At 47.1% G+C, this 24514-nt stretch overlaps 1 protein-coding gene across 4 annotated transcripts in view; it reads right to left on the bottom strand.

Moving 5' to 3' along the window:
- RIC8B (RIC8 guanine nucleotide exchange factor B) overlaps positions 1 to 24514 on the bottom strand; it is a 477183-nt gene that overhangs the window by 183916 nt on the left and 268753 nt on the right. The gene's annotated exons all lie outside the window — the stretch shown is intronic.

The raw sequence follows: 24514 nt of genomic DNA, 5'->3' as shown, positions 1-24514 counted from the left end.
CTGGAGCCTGCAGAGGTGATAATGTTAGAAACACAGACTTGGGTGTATTGGGCCATAAACCCCTCGCCTGAGCTGCAGAGGGAAGCAGGCTGTATGTGTCGTTGAGGGACGGGCTAGGGCATTATAGGGGAAGTGCGTGACACAGCATTTGCAGGGACACAGATGGGTCCCCGCGAATCCACCAAAAAAAGGACTATAGCGAAACATGTGATGCGCGATCTTGTAGTTCAACACCAATACTGGTGTAAGTATCAAGGGTCAAAGGTGGATAACGGGGTCCGGGCATCTGAAGGTTGGCACTTCACGAAAGGGTGCAGGGTCTTATGACGGACACCAGATACTTATTCCCTCAAGCCTGTTTTGACACCTTTATTATGTGCACCAGGGATAATTTAAAATAACAAGGAAATTGTCTGGTCAATAGGGCAAAGTATGAACCAGAAGTATAAGACCACAATGACCACTCGGTGCAACTTAGCATCCAGGTGGGAAAGGTAAACGTCAGTGGTCGGAAATCACCGCTGGCTCCGGTGGCAGGGAGCTTGGCAGGGGAGGCGATGGAGCCTGCGTGCAGGAAGTTGTGCGCTATGCGTAATTTCACTGGGCAGAGGAGACTTGGCCTCATCAGACTTGGGTGCTACACGCCAAATTCACTGGGTGTTTTGAGAAGGAGGGGGTACATCTGCCCATTATAAGGATGGACTGGTTCTTGCTGAATAGGGGTGAGGCCCTAGAAATAGCAGGATGTAAGTAAGAATGCGGCCTTGGTGGGGGACCCTGGCTGCGACGGTCGCCACACCCAGGGCTGCGGCGGAGTTACAGGGCGATTCAGAGGCGGAAAGGTACTCAGGGGTACCCTCTTCAGGAGCACAAAGGATGCTGAGGCCTAATATCCTGAGGAAGTCTGTGCGGTGGACCCTGGGGTGCGACGGCTCCCCTTTTATCCTACGGGCGGTTGGAAACCTGTACAACCGGGGATCGCTTGAACGCTCCGCCCCTCGTAGGGGGGGGTGTGAGTAAGAGGCTGGACCAATGGTTCACTGGAAGTGGGAGTGGCTCTCCCCTCACCACAACCGCTAAGCACCGATTGGCTAAGGCTACGATGCAAGTTTGGCCCATCAGGTGGTAGGCTGCGAGGGGCGGCTTGCCTTTGGATCGCCTGTAAGATAACCCACCATGTTGGCATAGTTGTATGCTATTAAACCTGCAGCAATTTTCTCCAAACCAATAAGTTGTCTTGTCTGCTTATTTATGCAACCTGTATGCTGCTGCGGGAGGGCTGGTGAGTGGGGCCGATATTGGCACTATGGTTAACACCGCCGTTCTCATCACCAGAAATCAGTACAAGCCGGCCATGAATTATTTATGATGTGTTATTCTACACTGGAGCGCAGAAGTATTCCGTAATTAAAAGGAAATCATTAGCAGCCATCCGAAAGAAAAAGTATAAAGCAAAGCGAATCTTCTACCTACTTCAGCCGTGCCGGCCGGCCCTGTATAGAATGGTAAGTAAACATGAGAATGACACGTGGTATCTTATCCGTTGGATGAACAGAAAACGAAATGTGCCTGTTGTTTAAAAGCACTCTGCAGTGGGGGGTCTGTCGAATCTGGATTTCTTTTATCCCGTGATTTGGGGCACTCCTCATTCCGCCATCAGTCGGGGTGCATGTTCATAGCACAAACCTGCGGAGAGTGCTTTTTCCAAGCCTTAATATGGGAGGGGTCATTTCCTGTAGCTCTCTGGCTTTTATTATTGTGCTTATATATTAGAAGACTTCCTTTACTTATCAAGGTTCTGTATTTAAACTCAATATCAAGTATTGGTGTTTTTACGTACTTCCTCCTGTCATCTGTACCCTTGTATCCCACGTCATGCTTCTTTCAAAGGACTACTGTGGTTCTACTTCGGTTTCTTTATGTAACCTGCATTTGTATTAGTGCTTGCAACTGCATCCCTTTGATTCTCTGTCAGCACGCGATCTGCTGCGGCGCAGACACTGCCACCGCAAGGTTACAGAGGCCACCGCTGATGACTCCGTCCCTAGGCACCATCACAAGGCTAGGGCCGGGGAACACCACACAGACGACACCACCAAAGCAACAAATAGCACCGCCCCCAGGCACCACCACAAGCAAGCTCCTCTCCCTGAGCTAGACATGGGGACACCACACAGCCCCACCACCAACCACCACCACCACCAAAGCAACAAATAGCACCTCCCCCATGCACCACCACAAGCAGGCTCCTCCCCCTGAGCTAGACATGGGGAACACCACACAGCATCCACCACCGACCACCATCCCCAAAGCAACAACTAGCACCACCCCCTGGCACCACCACAAGCAGGCTCCTCCACTGGGCTAGAGCAGGGAAACACCACACAGCATCCACCACCCACCACCACCCCCAAAGCAACAACTAGCACCGCCCCCAGGCACCACCACAAGCAGGCTCCCCCACTGAGCTAGGGTGGGAAACACCACACAGCACCCACCACCTCCAAAGCAACACCACACAGCACCCACCACCTCCAAAGCAACACCACACATAACCCACCACCTCCAAAGCAACAACTAGCACCACCTCCTGGAGCCACCACAAGCAGGCTCCTCCACTGAGCTAGAGCAGGGGAACACCACACAGCACCCACCACCTCCAAAGCAACTCCACACAGCACCCACCACCTCCAAAGCAACAACTAGCACCGCCCCCTTGCACCACCACAAACAGGCTCCTTCACTGAGCTAGAGCAGGGAAACACCACACAGCCCCACCACCCACCCCTTCTAAAGCCACGGCTAGCACCGCCCCCAGGCACCACCACAAGCAGGCTCCTGCCCCTGAGCTAGAGCAGGGGAACACCACACAGCCCCACCAGCCACCCCTTCTAAAGCCAAAGCTAGCACCAGCCCCAGGCACCACCACAAGCAGGCTCTCCCCCTAAGCTACAGTAGGGGAACACCACACAGCACCCACCACCACTAAAGCAACAACTGGCACCGCCCCCAGGTAGCACCAGGGTGGAGGTTGCTAAGGGGAGGGGGTAGAGTGGTTCCCTGGTTAGAAATGCAGACACCTTCCCCTGGGGGGCTACCCAGACATGACCTTTAGGGACTGCGACATTGACTAATGGGGAGCGCGGAAAACGGATGAGGAAACAGTCACACAACATATAATTTGGCTGCATCACACATGCAAATCAAGCCAATGTGCACTGAGGTAACCCGTGAGGAGGCGGCGGCCGGACATGTGGCTAGCATCAGCCCTCTTGTGACCAGACCTCGGAAAAGGCAAACAGGCTGCTTTACGTAGGGGCAACCTTTTATCTGAGCCCTGAAATCAGACTAGTTAACCACATTAAATAGCAGAGGCTTCCACGGGGGCCCGGCAACCCTTCTCTCCTCTGGATTCTTAAATTGACATTACATTACTGTGGGAGTGTGTGAGACTCTATGTGAGACACTGTGTGTGTATGACTGTGTGTGTGTGAGACTGTGTGTGTGTGAGACTGTGTGTGAGTGTGTGAGACTGTGTGTGTGTGTGTGAGACTGTGTGTGTGAGACTGTGTGTGTGAGACTGTGTGTGTGTGAGACTGTGTGTGTGTGTGAGACTGTGTGTGTGTGAGACTGTGTGTGTGTGAGACTGTGTGTGTGTGAGACTGTGTGTGTGTGAGACTGTGTGTGTGAGAGACTGTGTGTGTGAGACTGTGTGTGTGTGAGACTGTGTGTGTGAGACTGTGTGAGACTGTGTGTGTGTGAGACTGTGTGTGTGTGAGACTGTGTGTGTGTGAGACTGTGTGTGTGAGAGACTGTGTGTGTGAGAGACTGCGTGAGACTGTGAGAGAGACTGTATGTGTGAGATTGTGTGTGTGTGAGAGTCTGTGTGTGAGATTGTGTGTGTGAGAAACTTGTGTGAGACACTGTGTGTGTGAGACACTATGTGTGTGTGTGTGTGAGAGACACGGTCACTCTACTCACTCTCTAGTACTCACACTCTACTACACTCTTGTGGGTGTATTTGTAAAGCGCACTGCGACTCCATGGAGTATCCTGGCGCTGAAGACCGCTGGGGAACCCGTCCTGGTTTTCCCTCTGAGATGGTCCCTTTCTCAATTCAAGACTATACCTCTGAGTGAGGTGAGACAAGAACTTGCCCGATGCAAATCCGGTTCTCCGGACGACCCATGCCCAGCCAAATTACGGGGCTCCATAGCAGATTTTGTGGCCCCTATATTACAGCAAATCTGGAACTCTTCCACTGCCTCGGGTATATTCCTGCATGTCTGGAAACATGCAACTCTCCTCCCACTGAAAGAAAACCCTAATGGGGATCCAGAAGACCTTAGTAACCTTCGCCCAATCTCGCTGCTAGCTGCCCCCGGAAAAATATTTGGAAAAGTAATACAACGCCAGATGAGTAAATTCATCGAAGTTAACAAAATACTCCATGAGACCCAGTCAGGCTTTCGCCCCGGCTTTAGCACGGAGACAGCATTAATTGAGGTAGCAGAGCCAGTAAGGTGGTCGATGGATGCAGGAGAATCAGCGATGCTGTTACTCCTGGATCTGTCGGCCGCCTTCGACACGGTTGACCACGCCAGGCTCTTGATGCGATTGGCAGAGACAGGTATCTGCGACAAAGCACTGGGGTGGATACGGTCGTTTCTGTCTCAGAGAACACAGAAGGTGGCACTAGGGACGGTCTCTTCAGCACCCATAGCCCTCAGTTGTGGCGTCCCGCAAGGGTCGGCACTCAGCCCCCTCTTATTCAACATCTACCTCGCCCCTCTCTTTACGTTGATTGCCAACTGGGGTGTCAAGGCAATATCTTATGCCGATGACACCCAGTTGGTATTTCCGTACTCAGAGGTGTCGCAGGAATCCTTCTCGAACTTTAGGGGCTGTCTTCGGGATATAGCCTGTTGGATGAACACTAATAAACTTAAGCTAAATGCTAACAAGACCGAAGTGATCTTCTTTGGAAAAGGCCCCTCTCCCCCCTCAGAACTATGGTGGCCTACGGAGATGGGCCAAGCCCCCCTACCCAGCCACACGGCCAAAAATCTCGGAGTAAGGTGGGACGACAGCCTGACCTTCTCCGCGCATATTCAACAGGTAGCTGGCTGCTGCTTGAGTAAGCTGAGGAATCTCCGTAAGATCCTAAGACTCCTCCCGGAGAGCTGCCGTACAACGGTCATCCATGCCACTGTTACATCAAGGCTGGAATACGCCAACGGACTCTATCTGGGCCAACCAAAATACATGACTCAAACTTCAAGGGGTCCAAAATGCAGCTGCAAGACTGTTGTTGCGAATTCCTTTCAAGCACTCAGTCTCTCCGCATTTAAGATCACTGCACTGGCTTCCAGTCGCCAGCAGAATCAAATTTAAGGCACTCACGCTAGCCTTTAGATCTCTGTTTGGTTCCTGCCCTGAATATCTGAAAACCCGGCTCCCAAGATACTCCCAAGCTCGCACGCTGCGATCCAACTGCTGTGTTCAACTGGCTGTCCCACGAGTAAAAAGGGCTCAATTAGGTGGTCGAACTTTTTCGGCAAATGTTGCCACACTTTGGAACACCCTACCACCAGCAATCCTGCAAGCTCCCTCCGAACCTTGTTTCAGGAAGCTGCTATAAACCTGGCTCTTCACTCTACCCCACTAACCCTATCACGCCTCTCTCTTAGGTCAACCGTATTCTGATAGCGCCGGGACACCTCCACGTGAGGTAGCTGTTCGCGCTCTACAAAACGCTGTATTATTATTATTATTATTATTATTATTATTTCTGGGTATCTCCAAGGTGAAACCAGGCATCCCCGGCGTCTGTGGGGGGCCGTTGTAGAGATGAGGCAAGCTTAATGCCCAGAGTTGCCGAGTGTGTTCCCTGGTTTGAGTAGGCACCGAGGCGAGAATTATCAAGTCCGTTTTGACCCTGGTCCACGACCCTGCCGCGTCGGGAATTGAACCCTGGTCCCGGGCCGTTCTCTGCTTACGGGTCTGCCGCCTCTAACCAGTGAGCCACACCACTCCACTCACTCTTCTCACTCTATAATCACTCTACTACTCAACTACTCTACTCACTTTTACTACTCTCTACTACTCTCTACTACTCACTCTAATCACTCTCTAATACTCACTCTACTACTCTCTACTGCTCTACTCTCTACTACTCACTCTACTACTCAATCTCTACTGACTCCCTAATCACTCTCTACTGCTCTCTATACTCATTCTCTACTGCTCACTCTCTACTACTCTGTACTACTCACTCTCTACAACTCTCTACTCAATCTACTACTCACTCTCTAATCATACTCTACTACTCACTCCCTACTAATTATTCTCTACTCACTCTACTACTCTCTCTACTACTCACTCTCTAATCACACTCTACTACTCTCTCTACTCATTCTCTACTGCTCACTCTCTACTACTCTGTCCTCAATCTACTACTCACTCTCTAATCCCGCTCTACTACGCACTCTCTCTAATCACTCTCTACTACTCTTTACTACTCTACTCTCTACTCATTCTCTACTACTCACTCTCTACTACTCTCTACTCAATCTCTACTACTATCTACTACTCTCTACTACTCACTCTCTACTACTCTACTCATTCTCTACTACTCTCTACTCAATCTCTACTGCTCTCTACTACTCAATCTCTACTAATCTCTACTACTCACTCTCTACTAATCTCTACTACTCACTCTCTACTAATCTCTACTACTCACTCTCTACTCATTCTTTACTACTCTACTAAAATCTCTACTACTCAATCTCTACTATTCACTCTCTAACACACTCTACTACTCACTACTACTCTCTACTACTCACTACTACTCCCTACTACTCAATCTCTACTACTCTACTACTCACTCTCTATTCACTCTCTAATCCCGCTCTACTACGCACTCTCTCTAATCACTCTCTACTACTCTTTACTACTCTACTCTCTACTCATTCTCTACTACTCACTCTCTACTACTCTCTATACTCATTCTCTACTGCTCACTCTCTACTACTCTGTACTACTCACTCTCTACAACTCTCTACTCAATCTACTACTCACTCTCTAATCATACTCTACTACTCTCTACTACTCACTCTCTATTAACTCTCTAATCCCGCTCTACTACGCACTCTCTCTAATCACTCTCTACTACTCTTTACTACTCTACTCTCTACTCCTCACTCTCTACTACTCTCTACTCAATCTCTATCACTACTACTCTCTACCACTCTCTACTACTCTCTACCACTGACTCTCTAATCACTCTACTACTCACTCTCTACTACTCACTCTCTACTATTCACTCTCTACTATTCACTCTCTACTACTCACTACTACTCTCTACTACTCAATCTCTACTACTCTCTACTACTCTCCACTACTCACTCTCTATTCACTCTCTAATTCCTCTCTACTACTCTCTCTACTCATTCTCTACTACACTCTCTACTACACTCTATTCAATCTCTACTAATCTCTACTCCACTATCTCCCACCAGAGTCATACTTTCTCCCAGTTTCACGAGGTTACCCGTTTACAGGTACAGAATACAGTGTCATCTATTAAATCAGGATCAGCTCTAGACCCTTGTCCCCTGAAGGTGCTACGACCAATTATGGAAACAGTCATCCCTGCCATAACTGAAATCTGCAATTCCATGTTCTGTTCCGGCATCTTCCCAGAGACACTGAAAAAGACTTTAATAAAACCTCTCCTTAAGAAGCCCACCCTCGATAAGGAAGAGCTGAAAAACTACCGTCCTATCGCTAGCCTCCCATTGATGGCCAAAATAGCTGAGAAAATAATGAACCTCCAACTTTCGTCCTTCATCGAGGAACATAAACTCCTGGACGAATCCCAGTTCGGGTTCCGCCAATTCCACGGCACGGAGACCGCTCTGATCAAAGCGGCGGATGATATAAGATCCATCCGGGATGCCGGAGGTACAGCTGTCCTCATCTTGCTGGACCTATCGGCTGCCTTTGACACGGTCGACCACACCACCTTGGTCGACCGTGTCGAGAGCATTGGGATTCAAGGCAAGGCTAGGAGTCTCCTTGCCTCCTTCCTGGCAAATAGATCCCAGGTCGTTACCATCGGACCTTTTGAATCCTCCCCCTTGTCTCTGCCATGTGGAGTTCCCCAAGGCTCATCCCTTAGTCCGACACTTTTTAACATTTATGTGTCGGACCTTGCCAAAGTCATCAGGGCACATGGGATGAGCCTGACCTCCTATGCAGATGACACTCAATTGGTCCTCGCAGTTAAGAACGACGGTTCCAAAATAACAAACACCTTTAACCAAGGCATGTTGGCTATCGGAAGTTGGATGGCTCAAAAGTGCCTGAAATTGAACTCTGATAAGTCAGAGGTGGTAATTTTTGGTAACCTATCCCCGCAATGGTCCCCCCTTTGGTGGCCATCATCTATGGGCCAACCCCCGGACCCAACAAAAAAAGTGAGGAATTTGGGAGTCCTTTTCGACGACCATCTAAATTTTATGCCACATGCCAACCAAATCTCTTCCTCAGCCTTCCATAAGCTGCGGCTTATAAAAAAAATCCTGCCTTTCCTGCCGGAAAGTGCCGGCAAAACACTGGTTAGTTCCCTTGTTTTGTCGACCCTAGATTACTGTAATGCACTGTTTCTAGGTGCCCAGGAGAGAGTGCTCTGGAAAATGCAGGCCATTCAGAATGCTGCTGCTAGGCTTTTAGGGCGCATCCCCAAACATCACTCGGCTGCATCCACTATAAGACAGTTGCACTGGCTGCCAGTGAGAAAGAGAGTCATGTTTAAGTCCCTCTGCCTGGTTTACAAGGCTTTGAAAAACGTGGGACCGGCGTTCTTTGTCCAAAACCTTATTCGTTACCGACCCTCAAGAATGCTACGCTCATCTTCCCAGCATGACTTAGTGGTACCCCGAACCAAACTCGTTTCCTGGGGGGACAGAAGATTTATGGTAGCTGCACCTAAATTGTGGAATACTTTACCAGAATCGATCAGAACTAGCCCCTCCCTCTGGATATTCCGCAAGCAACTAAAAACATGGCTCTTTAACCAATGAACCCCTGTCCGATGAGGCTCAACACACTGCAGTAACTTTAGCGCCGAGATGCCCAAGGGCCTTCGTTCGCGCTTTATAAATGTTTTATAAATAAAAAATAAATAAATAAAAATACTATTCAATCTCTACTAATCTCTACTACTCACTCTCTAATCCCGCTCTACTACTCTACTCATTCTCGACTATTCACTCTCTACTCAATCACTACTACTCTCTACTTCTCGCTCTCTCGAATTCTCTACCACTCTCTACTACTCTCTACTACTAACTCTCTAATCCTTCTCTACTACTCTACTCTCTACTCATTCTCTACTACTCACTCTCTACTCATTCTCTACTACTCACTCTCTACTCATTCTCTACTACTCACTCTCTACTCAATCACTACTATTCTCTACTACTCACTCTACTACTCTACTATTCACTCTAATCACTCTCTAATACTCAATCTCTACTACTCTCTACTACTCACTCTCTAATCACTATACTACTCTCTACTACTCACTGTCTACTACTCGGTCTCTAATCACTCCCTAGTACTCTCCACTACTCATTCTCTACTACTGACTCTCTAGTACGCTCTACTCAATCTCTACCACTCTCTACTACTCACTCTCTACTACTATACTCTCTACTCAATCTCTACTACTCACACTCTACTCAATCTCTACTACTCACACTCTACTCACTCTACTACTCACTCTACTACTCTCTACTACTCACTCTACTACTCTCTACTACTCTCTACTACTCTCTACTACTACTCTACTACTCTCTACTACTACTCTACTACTCTCTACTACTACTCTACTACTCTCTACTACTCTCTACTACTCTCGAATCACTTTCTACTACTCTCTACTACTCTACTCATTCTCTACTACTCACACTCTACTCACTCTACTACTCACTCTACTACTCTCTACTACTCACTCTACTACTCTCTACTACTCTCTACTACTACTCTACTACTACTCTACTACTCTCTACTACTCTCTACTACTCTCTACTACTCTCTACTACTCTCTACTACTCTCGAATCACTTTCTACTACTCTCTACTACTCTACTCATTCTCTACTACTCACTCTCTACTCATTCTCTACTACTCACTCTCTACTCATTCTCTACTACTCACTCTACTACTCTCTACTACTGAATCTCTACTACTCTCTAGTGGAGAAGTGTGGCTCAATGGTTAGAGTGGCAGACCCTGACGCAGAGGTCTGGCCCGGGACCAGGGTTCAATTCCCGCCTCGGCGGCTCTTGGACTCAATCTCCGGACCTGATAATTCTCGCCTCTGTGCCTAGTCTAATCATGCGTCCCACTCTGTGACTCTGGGTAATAGCTTGCTTAATCTCCACAACGGCCCCAGCAGCGCTTGGATGCCTGGCTTCACCTTGGGGGTGCCCAGGAGTGGACATTTCACAGGGAAAAGCCAGGAAGGGTTCCACAGCGGTATGAGTGCAGCGCCGGGACGCCCCGTCGCTGGGGCAGCCGTGCACTTTACAAGTACAACACATTTACATAGTCAATCTCTACTAATCTCTACTACTCACTCTCTACTACTCTCTACTACGCACTCTCTAATCACTCTCTACTCTACTCTCTACTACTCTACTCTCAACTCATTCTCTACTACTCACTCTCTACTAACTCTCTACTACTCACTCTCCAATCACTCTCTAGTACTCTCTACTACTCACTCTCTACTACTCACTCTCTACTACTCACTCTCTACTTACTCTTCTCTACTATTCACTCTACTCATTCTCTACTACTCACTCTCTACTACTCACTTTCTACTACTCACTACTAACTCTACTACTCTCTACTACTCACTCTACTCTCTACTACTCACTTTCTACTACTCACCCTCTACTAATCACTCTCTACTACTCTGTACTACTCGCTCTCTACTACTCACTCTACTCTCTACTACTCACTCCCTACTCTCTGATGGCATGACATGAGTGACAGTGAATTAGGTACCAGCATGATCGGCCATTGCAGCGCTTTCATAACTCCGGTAGAGTTTAGCGCTGTGTCGGCGAGACCTAAACACAGATGGCAGCTGTGCAGGAGCTTGTGAACGCACGCTGTAGGCCAGCAAAAGCGTCTGGTGGCACTTTTAAAAGCCACTTACTAAATGTCTCGAAGAGACAGAGCATGCGCTGTCTCAGGCGAGACCTAAAAACTAGACCTGTGGCAAAAAGAAGCTGCAGAAGGATTCTGGTGAAGCAGCATGGAACTTTGAATTCATCTAATTGCTACCAATAGGGCAGATGAATACGGTAGATGAATACGGTTTTAGAACGTAAAGGGTCTCCTTAAATGCATCATCTACTAAGGAGCACTAATAGCACTGGACAGAGTCAAAAAGCTTTCTCTGAAACCGAGTTCTAAGACTGTTTTCTATTAAATCACATGCAACCCTATACAATAGCCAGAGTGAAAACCTCCCTCTCTATCTTTTGAAACTAATTCAATGGCTATCACGTGGAGCTACATGTGAAACTCTAGAACAAAATCTGGCGTTATGCTCCAAGTACTGTGCTGCTGAAGGAGGGCATAATAGAAATTCAGTGAATAACAATCTTTAATGATTTTAAACACCTAAGAATCTGGGCTGTGAATTACTCGGTTATGTAAAGATTTTGACCCCATTAGGTAAAGTATACTTCTGCTACTAAAGTAATAGATGTGGAGCCACGCAGTGACGAGATTAGACCGATTCCCTGGAAGAATTAAGAGTGGACGCAGAGCATGGGTTTAGCCTTTAAAAACTACAGATTTCCATGTAAGGAAAGGTTTCGGAATTTGAAGAGGGCAAGGCTGTATAGGTCTTACATGCCTGAAAAGATTGAAATCTAAAGAGCAATACAGAGTAGTTATGAGAGAAAGTCGTAATAAATAAAAAATACACAGACACAATTCAAAATCTACTTCACCGTCCATATAAAACTTGAAATCGAAAGCCTCAATTTGTCGTAGGAAACACTTCGAGTGCCTATCCATTTCATCCCAGAATTGCAAGTAGTTGGCAACTACAAATTAAGCATTAAATGGCCATACCCATATTCAGATAAGATTTATATACAGTTACTTTTCCTCTGAGGTAATCACACGATCATTGAAGGAGGTGGCACAAAATGGCCTTTGACCCAGATATCACAAGAAGTGACCCCACTACACGTTTCATCTTCCTGCCTGTACCACAACGGGGTATGATACAGAGAAAAAAAAGGACCCTGCCTCCCTGACCCTTTTCAGGCACGCATGCCCAAGACCATAGTGCTTCCAAAATTAGCATATTTGTCTAAAACAGACGATACAGTACATCCAGACCCTCTAATATTCCCGATCACCAAGAGAATCAAGAGACTAGGAGGATGATTATTTACCCAAATCATTTTCTTATTGAATACTATATTTGATGTCAACCACCCTATTGACAGAAGACTCCCGCAAGATATCACGTGAAAACACCTTAAAATTAATTAACTTCATAGGAGTTTAAAAGGGAATGTTTGCAACTCTGGCCATACAATCACTGTAAAGCCAGAATGATTAATGGGGTGTCTTCAGACAAACTGTACGTTTCCACTTAATGTGGCTTAAGGGTAGAGATGGAGAATGGGGAGGCAGCATGGCTAATAGGAAGTTCAGTGGGAAATTATGAAAGCTGGGGCCTCAGAAGTGGGATATACTGTTTTTGATCAAAATGTACTTGCCAATCTCCTCTAATGCAACAAAGTGATTTAAACAATAGTGATTATATTTCTATCCGATAACAGCACTCTGAAGTAATAGTATCTGGCACATTATCTCTGCTTGAAATGGCCTGACGGACTGGAGCTCCTGGCTTTGAAGCACCACCTCCAAAGGGGAGTTGCTCCAGGTTTTGATTTTCCAAACGAACGATTAGGTTAGACTCGGACTAGTTTCTATCGCACACGTAGTATCTGAAATTGGTGGTGCACACATTACCTTTAAAGCAAGCTCCCTACTGTGTGTTTATGATGTGTGGATGTCAAGATTGTAAAACAGGCCAGCTGTTTTCTCCGTTTTAGATAACGGTTTATTCATTTTTTGACCTGGCTCAGCAAATTTAGAGAGATTGAGGTTCTCTCACATACTCTGGATACAATTGCTCAATCTTTGTAGCCTCCTCAAAACAATCTCAAAAAGTCAACCTTACCCTCTCGCTCGCTCACGCTTTCTTTGACTTTGTTATAGTCTTCTTTGACCAATTTCCTGGTGTTTTGGGTGTTAAGTGACCAGAATCTATAATATTTAGGGCAAAGTTTGCTTCAATGTACCGGTCAGTCAATTTGTCAACTATAATCGCTCTTTACCCAACAACAGTGTTTAGGCATGGCAGAGAAGTAAACCAAATTCTATAAATATCTTAGATACAGAATGCCATGGGCCTCTTCACAGAGCATCATGAGAATACCCGTACAAATCAACAGATTAGAAGGGCTAAACATTCAATCTAATGATGCAAAACTTATAAGGAAAACATCAGCTTTTCAACAGGAAATGCCCACCTTATTATCTGTCACTTAGAAGAGGACTTAAAGAAGGACATGCTGTAGGATTAGGTTGCCTTTCAACTGCTGGGTACACTGCCACCGCGAGATTCGTCAGGAAACCATCAAACTGTTTACCTATTGCCGGTAGAGGCCTTTCAAAGGTCACAGCAGTTTTTCCCAGAACTATAAACCACCGACTCTGGTGGAAGGAGCAGACCCCCATCTTGGATGTAGTCGGTGATGGGGTTTGACCATCCTTCGCCCAACACTGATACTGTCCATTACCCATGCCTCGTGGACAGTCTGCCTTTCGCCCCTGCCACTTTCAATTTAGGGTCTCTATTTCTGCTCGTATTCTGCCCCTTGCTCAGATCACAAATAAGGATTAACAATATACATCAATTACCTGGTAATTAAAGCCCAAACTGTACTTATGCCTGTTTGATAAGAAAAAAGGTTTATTGAGCTGGACTGGTGGTGCATAAAATCTTGGCAGCCTTTAACAGTTGTCTCAGACACACTCTCCAGCTGGTGCTTGAAAAAACAGAGAAATCTGCAGATCTCTTGCTCTGAATGACCACCAGAAATCCAGTAGAGTCTCTTTTCATCTCAGAGACCTCAAAGCTGTAGGTGCCTCCATCGTCTGTTGTTGCATGGAAGGTTCGGACAGGCCCCATTCTCAGCCGCTTTTCTTCTTGCAGGGTCACTAATGCATATCGCATCCAGTCACCCGGCTCGCCCAAGCTCTGGTCTTTGATTCAATGCTGACCGTACTCACCTAACCAAGGATTCTATTGCTGCCTCCCACCACTCTAAGAGGGTCTGCCCACTCCCGACGAGTCCATCAGCGTCACCGCTCTCCCACAATACCTCTGGAGCCTTTCGCTTTACTCCTACCCCACTCGTCCACGATCTAGGGTTGATCATTTTGTATGTTGGAACCCTCAATCTTGATATGATTGGACGCTGGACCCGGTCACCCACATCCAACCCTGGATCCTGCTGCTGCTTCTCAGCCCAGTTTTCCAGGTTCAGTCCAATACCATGGAATCGCCTTGGCGCAACCACTTTTCAAACAATCCTGTTGTAATCAAAGTTTCTGACCTTCATTCTCACAGAAGTGGTGCTCCAGTTACACTGTGCCTTCCTGGGGTTGGAGGTGCATACACTGCTCCAGAGTCTTCTTCTCTAGCTATATGGTGTTTTGCCTCTATCCTCTAACATTATATCAATCAGCCTCTTTGGCCATTGACAGCTGACCTCCTGTCTGCATTTGGAGAGCGGTGGACAGCTAAGTGACTTTTGCGTCTTCTCACTCTTTTGTGTGCGGCCCGATACCCCTTCCTCCGCCCACCACCAAGACTCTGTCACAGGGAGCCGATAGTGTCGGTCCCCAAGGGGGTCTCACCTCTTGTCAAACCAGGATCTACTTGACTCTCTCAATCCTTACCCCAAACATCTATTATTGTTCTTGTCACGAACAATATCTCACCTGTAATTGTACTGTATATATATGGGTTATATCATTTGTCATTCCTCTATGCTCCTATACACCAGAACTTAAATGACAACTATAACATTCCCTTGTTTGTGACACTTATTGGAGCTAGATACAAAAAATGGACGTTAAGGCTATTTCAAATATATCCTGGTATTAGATAAGGATACTCCCTGCCTCCCCATGTAGTAGCCTTCTCTGCTGCTCCCATGAGGGCATGTATCTGGTCTCCCCAGCTTGAATCACCAAGCAAGGATCTTACCCATGCAAGCAAACTTAACGTGCTACTATTCCATGTATGAAATGACAAATGCCTAATAAATTACCCGCCAAACCGAACAAAAAAGCCATGAGAAATCTCAAACATAAAATTGTCATACTTAACAAAGAAACTCTCTGGAGTATCCTCTTGGGAGGGCCGCCGACCGGTACTAAATACCTGGGTATCCAACTACAGAGAGATAAGGATCAGGCCCTACAACGTAACTAAGGGCCTGCAGTGGAGACCTTGACTGCTAAAGAGGACAGATGGATAAAGTAACCTCTCTCATTGGTGGGGTGAGTGGTCATTATTAAAATGGCGGTGCTACCACGTTTTTTTATATTTATTTACCACTATCCCCCTTCCACTGCCAGAATCCTTCCTCCGTAACCTTTGTGGTATACTCTTACGATTAATATGGGTTGGGCCGCCAACGGGTGCGCTGGGAAACGTTGATCCTTCCTTATGAGCGTGGAGGCCTTGGGGTACCAGACATCTGCCTTTATTACCTCGCAGCCAATGCCATTACCCATCTCATTGGTATCACCTAGGCGGGCATTCCGTATATGCGCCCAGAGCGTGCTCTACTGGACGGACTACTCCACTTGCAGATTCTACCTCTTGGTATACCGCCAGAAACCGAAGAGATCCAGACACTCTCCATGACCTGCTGGGCCTTGCGCAGGCTGCAAAGCATGTTGAATGGCGGCCCCCCTCTACTCAAACGCCATCCCTTTATCGGATAATCCTTGGATCCCAACAGTAAGGGAAGTATTAGTTAAACGCATGCTTAGCAGACCTCATTGGCTACCCTTGGCAACCTGTTTCGAATGACCACTAACCAAAACACCTCCTATATGGATCTCCTTGTTTTCAAGATACTCCAGAGCACACTCAAATCTCTTAATTCACATATCCACTCCCACCAGACGATATCCCACCCATGTCCTTGGTAATTACAGCATCCGATGGCAAGCATATGACATCAAAGCTATACCACACCTGTATGGCCCGGAGGCCGGATATAACCACACAGGTGGGGGAGATCTGAGAGAAGGAAATAGGAGCCCCACTTTCAGACGAATTGTGGGGCCACTGCTGTGCACAAATAAAGCATATTTCCATCAATCAGAGACACAAATAATTGATACACTTCAAATATTTACATAGGTGTTAACACTCCCCAACGGATATTGGCAAGTTTGATCGTACCAGATCTGACAAATGTTTAAAATGCCAAGCTCCCGGATCAGCCTTTGCCCACTAAACTTGGACATGCCTTGTGATTAACAGTTACTGGGGAAATATATATGCGCACACCTCAGACATGACCGACTATAAGATGAACCCCCAACCCAGTGGTTGCCTTGTTGGGCTACACACTGTAAGTACTCCAGATGATCTGCCGAATGGTTTCTATGGCACTGTTGCTAGGCAAGAGGGAGATATCTCTGAGATGGGGAGACAGTCCTCTGCTGAATAATGGCTGGGGAGCATGAGTATATGTGAGAGTATGGGGGAGGACTATGCTAATCTACAACCCCTCACATCTCATCCCAAAGAAATGTGGTCACTCTTCCGTATATATCTCTCCACACCCTAGACCAGAACACAAATGAGTGTCTCCAAACTCCACTCCGTTCCTCATAGGGTTACCCCTGATTCCTCTCCACTGGACAACCCCATCTCTCCCAGCCCTCCTTTCCCCTCTTCCCACATCTCACTCCTGGAGGACACCCATTTTTCCACAGAAACCACTGCAATCCAACACACCCCTCTCCCTCCAGCGATAATGTTGGCACTCTCCCACGTCAACAACACTTCAACATCTGTATTCCTCACTCTTCTTTAGACTCCTGCAGCTACATGTCCATCAATAGGATCAGTAGACCCACCATTCCCTTTCAACCAACCATTCCCAAAAGCTGTGAATGCTGACCCTACCGACGCTGGCTCCTCCAACTGCCCTTATTTGGCCAGTATCCACACTACAGTGTATCCCCTAGCCTGGAGCCCCTTATGAGTCGTTACACTTAATGTTCAACACTATAAAATCTGAACTGCAGCTAATTAGGGCTAACACTTTCAACTAGCTCATATCACCTCTAATCTTGAACACAAGCTATCCTCATATCGGACTCACCTCCAGAATATCAACACTAACTCCAAAATGCCAATCTGTTCCTATCCTATGTATTCCTGCCTACACCGAGGTCACACACCCTTGCTGAAGATCTAGGCCAAAGTATAACCACTCCTCTAGTCCCAATAAGCTAGTCAGACAGTTTTCCAATACCGATATACTCTCCCCCCTAGACACTTATACCCATGCTCCAGCCAAGCACACTATACTTACTACTAAAATCGAGACTATTTTCACTCAACCTTCTCAGGAATTCCCTGCCCAGCACGGAGTACATAAACAAAGCAAACCTCAAACATGTTTCCATTTCACATACATCTAGAAATACCCCCAAAACATCCTCATTACCCAGCCACTCAGCTGTGAAACACGCAGCGGACATAGATCTTATACTTAATTTGGACCGTGGCATCCTTATACTTACTGAAACTTGGCTGAACAAATCTTCATTCCCAGTTCTTGACATACTATTCGCCCCTCCTGTCATGCCATCATCAGACTAGACCATTCAGAGGTGGTCTAGACTACATATACAGATCTGCACTAGCTATGAAACAATCACATGCTTCATCACTGCCCTCCTGCAAATACCTTAGGATCAACATCTCCACTAATGACAATTCAATATGCTCTCTTTAAACCGCCTACTACCTTCCTGGGGATAACCACTAATGGTTCTGACAAATGTTTAAAATGCCAAGCTCCCGGATCAGCCTTTGCCCACTAAACTTGGACATGCCTTGTGACTGACAGTTACTGGGGAAATATATATGCGCACACCGCAGACATGACTGACTACAAGATGAACCCCCAACCCAGTGGTTGCCTTGTTGGGCTACACACTCGAAGTACTCCAGACGATCTGCCAACTGGTTTCTATGGCACTGTTGCTAGGCAAGTGGGAGATATCTCTGAGATGGGGAGACAGTCCTCTGCTGAAGAATGGCTGTGGAGCATGAGTATATGTGAGAGTATGGGGAGGACTATGCTAATCTACAACTCCTCACATCTCATCCCAAAGAAATGTGGTCACTCTTCCATATATAGCTCCACATCCTAGACCAGAACACTAATGAGTGTCCCCAAACTCCACTCCGTTCCTCATAGGGTTACCCCTGATTTCTCTCGACGAGACAACCCCATCTCTCCCACCCCTCCTTTCCCATCTTCCCACATCTCACTCCTGGCGGACAGCCATTTTTCCACTGAAACCACTGCAATCCAACAAACCTCTACTTCCAGCGATAATGTTGGCACTCTCCCACGTCAACAACACTTCAACATCTGTATTCCTCACTCTTCTTTAGACTCCTGCAGCTACATGTCCATCAATAGGATCAGTACACCCACCATCCCCTATCAACCAACCATTCCCAAAAGCTGTGAATGCGGACCCTACCGACGCTGGCTCCTCCAACTGCCCTGATTTGGCCAGTATCCACACTACAGTGGATCCCCTAGCCAGGAGCCCCTTATGAGTCGTTACACTTCATGTTCAACACTATAAAATCTGAACTGCAGCTGATTAGGACTCACCTCCAGAATATCAACGCTAACTCCCAAATGGCAATCTGCTCCTATCCTATGTATTTCTGCCCACACCCAGGTCACACACCCTTGCTAAAGATCTAGGCCAAAGTATAACCACTCCTCTAGTCCCAATAAAATAGTCAGACAGTTTTCCAATACTGATATACTCTCCCTCCTACACACTTATACCCATGCTCCAGCCAACCACACTATACCTACTACTAAAAATCGAGTCTATTTTCACTCACCCTCTCAGGGCGTCCCTGCCCAGCACTGAGTACATAAACAAAGCAAACCTCAAATATGTTTCCATTTCACATACATCTAAAAATACCATCAAAACATCCTCATTACCCAGCCACTCAGCTGTGAAACACGCAGCGGACATAGATCTTATACTTAATTTGGACCGTGGCATCCTTATACTTACTGAAACTTGGCTGAACAAATCTTCATTCCCAGTTCTTGACATACTACCCCCCCGTCATGCCATCATCAGACTAGACCACTCTTAGGTGGCCTAGACTACATATACAGATCCGCACTAGCTTCATGCTTCATCACTGCCCTCCTGCCAATACCTTAGGATCAACATCTCCACTAATGGCAATTCAATATGCTCTCTTTAAACCTCTTACTACCTTCCTGGGAATAACCCCTAGTTCATCAAACAGATCATGGAGATCATCTCCTCTAACAATGATGATCATAACATCCAGAATTTTCTTGGAATATCCAACATTCATTGGAACAATTCCAACAACCCTCTTGTGAACAGTTTTAAATCCTTCCTCTAGGACCTCAACCTTATCCAAGCCTGCAACAACCCAACTCATAACAAAGGGGCCACCTTACATTTAATCATTGCTAGAGAGCATACAATACAAATTAAATCTATCCTACCTTGCGATTGGTCTGACCACCACTGGATCTCCTTCCTCATCTCAGAAAGGGCAATCATCTCAAAGGGCCAACCTGAGAAAGCCAAACATTGGGTCTGCTACACCAGCAACATTAACCCAATCACTAACTAGGCTTTTAGTAATGACATCATATTCCAGTCCTCCCCCATGTATGATGCTCATTGAGCACTACATCGATTCCATGACTAAAATCATGAACACCTTGCCCTCAAAAAACGTACATGAATTCCGTCTAAAAGAACCAACACCTGGTTCAATAGTAACCTTAATGAGAAAAGCAGATTCCTCAGATTTGCAGAAAGAGCATAGAGAAACACCCTCTCTCTGCTCAACCTCACACTTCTAGGACAATGTAGAAGCACCTACAATAGGCACATCAGAAACTCCAAAGTGGCACTCTTCCAAAATCAACTTGACATGGCAATTAATAGACCAAAACACTGTTCGAAAATATTTTTAAAAAGACGAACCGCAAAAAAGATTTTCCATCCTCAGACAACAAAACACTACTCAACTGCAAAATCTTTGCCTCCCTCTTTGTTGAGAAAACCACCCTAATCGCCATCCAGATCCAGATCACTATAAAACTCTTATCATGTGAACCCCCTACACTCCATACCACTCATGCAGGAACAACATCTAAGAAACCCTCCCCTAATACCTGAAAAATAACGCCTCCTGGTCTAACTTCAAAACCTTTGATGAAAACAACATCTTATTACTATTGACTTCTCTGCAATACACCAACCAATTAAACAATATCCTTCCATCTAAACTCCTCAACAACTCCATTCCCCTCCTACTCCCCAAGTATGGACTATGATAGCCAATGCCTCACTCACCCATGGTTCCATTTCCGACTGCCTCAAAAGTAGACAGGTCACACATATTAAAAAAAAAAGAAAAACTCATACCAATCCGACCCAGACAACTATCACCCTATCTCCAACATCCCAACTTTAGCCAAACTCTTAGAAAAACGTGTACACTCACAGCTTTGCAATCATATAGAACAAATCCAACTCCTGGGCCAGTGTCAATCTGGCCTCCGACTGGGTCATATCACCAAAACTGCCCTGGCCCACATTGCCAATGATGGCCTATGCTCACTTGATCAGAATTAATCTTGCCTACAGATACTACTTTACCTATCAGTGGCGTCAACATGGTCAATCATAATACCCTTTAAAACCTGAACACTGAATGGGTCTCTCCGGTACCATGCTACAGTGGTTCTCCTCTTTCCTTCACAATAGATCTCAGCCTACCATAATCAACACTACCCTCTACGATCAATCACCGGTCTCGCATGGCATACCCAAAGGTTCAACTCTCTCCCCAACATTGTTAAACCTATACATGGAGCCCTTACCCGAACTCTTGTTTGCCCTGGCAATGGAGCCCCTAGCGGCACGTGCGCGGGGGGGAGAGCACTACAGGTGCCTGGAAGTGCAGGGTCGAATACACCACATTGCCCTATATGCGGACGACTTACTGATGTTCCTTGCCGATAACGATGGTGTGCTCCGTGGAGCTCGGGAACTGCTGGAGAGACTGGGGGAGGAGGCGGGACTCAAGGTTAGCTGGGCTAAGACCTGTCTATTTCCGTTGCGGGGTGACCGAGGTGCTTCCCCCGAAGGGCTGGATGTGAGATGGGAGGGTCACTGCTTACCGTACTTGGGGGTGCGGATTTACCATGGGGCAGCCGATCTATTTGAAGGTAACATAGGCCGGGCCCTGCACAGCACCAAGAGTTACCTGGAATTCTGGGGGTCATTACACCCTTATCGGTCGCGGGGCGAGTGGCACTTCTGAAAATGATAACCCTCCCCCGATTGCTTTATTACTTTAGGACTCTGCCACTCTGGATACCAGGGAGGTACTTTGCCCAGCTCAATTCCATGATCTCGGGCTTCCTATGGGGATCGGGAAGGCGCAGGGTGGCACTACCTACCCTGATGCGCCCCCAGACGGGAAGGAGGCCTTGCAGCGCCTGATTTTGAGGCCTACTACCATGCGGTCCAATTTCAATGGCTTACCCAAAGATTGGTGGGGAGATTAGGTCTGGACATAGCTCAGAGAGGTTGGGACGTAGAGATGCACCATTTGGCGCGGATCCTTTTATGCCTCCCCCTGCTGCCTGGAGAGGTCCCCGGAGACCTCTGGGTCCTGAGGCTCTGCTGGAAGAGGGCCCTACGACGCCAGAAAGGTGGTTTGGAGTACTCACCTGAGATCCAGATATGGCTCTGCATGGAGCTTCCCCATGGGGGGGAATTGGCAGCGGCTACATGAGTGGGAAGAGTTCGGGATCTCCACCCTCGGGGATCTATACGAAGAAGGTGCAATCCTACCGTTTCAAGAACTGGTGGACAGGAATGAACTGCCGGCGCAGGACTTTCTCTTACACGCGGCCTTGGCGGCTGCGGTGCGCAAACACTGGAAGAGTGGACTGGAGGAACCGCAAGCTTTCCCTCCTTGCCAATATGTAGTCACCTCTGCAGGCAGGGTTAAGGCGGTCACGTGCCTGTACCGCAGATTGACACAGGGCTTGAGGACCCCGCTGGAGAGATTGCGCGCCAGGTGGGAGACAGACCTGGGAATCCCCATCGAGCCTAAACCTTGGGAAATGTTGATGGAAAGAGTGTGGAAATGTTCCCGGAATGCCAGATTCCAACTCATCCAATTCTATGTGTACCATCGAGCGTACCTCACTCCTTCAATCCTCCAAACTCAATGAGTTCTTCGACTCCCATGCCGCCTGTCCACGATGCAGACTGGAGGATGCAGGATACATACACCATGCTCCAGGACTACTAGGGAGGAATATTGACCAAATTGACTGAGGTAACAGAGAGGGACCTGCAAAGTACCCCGGCTGTATGCCTGCTGCACTGGTTCCCCCACACTGCCCATAACAAAACTACCAGCAGGTTTTTGGATCTGGGGCTGGTTTTAGCCAAGCGCGAGATCACCAGTCATTGGAAAGCGGCTGCAGGACCTAATGTGGGGCGTTGGCTCAAAGAATTCCTTAAGTGGGCGGACTTTGAGGGGACGCTCCAACTCCAACTAGCTCGAAGAACTGACAATGACAAGCTATGGGACACAGCCAGAGCCTGGGTACCACTGACGGATCTACTTAAGGACCCGACTGACGACGAGGATGGATCCCCCTGAACTTACCTACCATGTAGATTGTGCAGGACCCAGGGTGCGGGCAGTGCAATGATCAAGTAGGCGGGCGGTGGGGTCCCATGATCGGGCGCTTTCCTTCGGAGGACGATTAGACCACTGACACAGGGCTCAATTGGAGCGGCACACATAGTGCTGGAGAAGCGGCATTTCTGAGGGGAGGAGGAAGGGTAGGGGGGGATGCTAGGGGGGGAGGGGTGGGGGAAGGTCGGGTGTGAGTATGTTGAGGGGGAAGAGAGTTGGATGTTCGGTTACTTGATTTATTGAAGGGCAAGGGGTCTATGTCTATCATGCTTGAGGATTAGACAGCTGGTGCCCAGAGGAAATGTGCTAGTAGGTGGCGACGATATGACACCTGTCACCAAAACGGCTGGGCACTGCGCACTGAGATTACCGGGAGTGCAACAGACTCGCAGAAGGGTGTCACAATACTCTATTATGTCTGCATTGACACATAGGACATGAAACGAGCAACATGCATTCGGGGACAATCTGAAAGTGATGTCTGTTATTAATGCGTAAAACCTCAATAAAATCTGTTTTAAAAAAAAATTTGAGCCCTTACCCGAAATCCTCAAACTCAACCACATCTCCTATCAAATGTATGTGGGTGACACTCAGCTTTACATGAAAATTGCCTCTACCAATGACCTCAATAACACCTTGACAAAAACGCAACATTGGCTGGCTCATAACTTCTTTAAACTCAATGCCCTCAAAACAAAATTCTCATTGATCTCACAGTCCGCCATGGACCTTAGTATCAAAGATTGGTTCCCTCATCTTCCTGCCTTGCACTGTCACTGAGTTGGCCAAGTCCTTAGGTATAATCTTGGATAATGCCCTCTCCATCCAAAACCACATCAGTGCTGTTACCTGAGAAGCTAACCATCAACTGCATGCGCTAAGTAAACTAAAATCTTTCCTCCCATGACAGACCTCAAAACAGCAGTTCAAGCTCTTGTGTTACTAAAATTAGATTATGGTAGTGCTACCCTTGCGGGCCTCACTAAAATCACACTTGCACCGCTGAAAGCTACTATGAATGCAGAAGCTAGGCTCATCACAGGATAAAAAAAAGCGACCATATAAAGCCTGACCTCCAATCACTGAAATGGCTACCTTACAAGGCAAAGTTCCAACTGAAAATTTAATAAATTACCCATCAAGCGCTGCACCATAATACTCCCCTCTTAACTGACCCAGAAACCGACCCTATCAGGTAGAAACAGATCTTCCAGAAGCACAAGTTCCCTACTACTTAAGCTACAAAAATGCCCCACAAAGAAAACTTACAACAGATCTTTCTTTGGAATTGCCCCCGCAATCTGGAAGTAACTCCACA

Source organism: Lissotriton vulgaris, chromosome 1_1 (genome assembly GCF_964263255.1).
Source record: "Lissotriton vulgaris chromosome 1_1, aLisVul1.2, whole genome shotgun sequence".
NCBI lineage: Eukaryota > Metazoa > Chordata > Amphibia > Caudata > Salamandridae > Lissotriton > Lissotriton vulgaris.
Note: the sequence above shows the minus strand (reverse complement) of the source record. Positions and strands in the feature narration are given on the sequence as shown.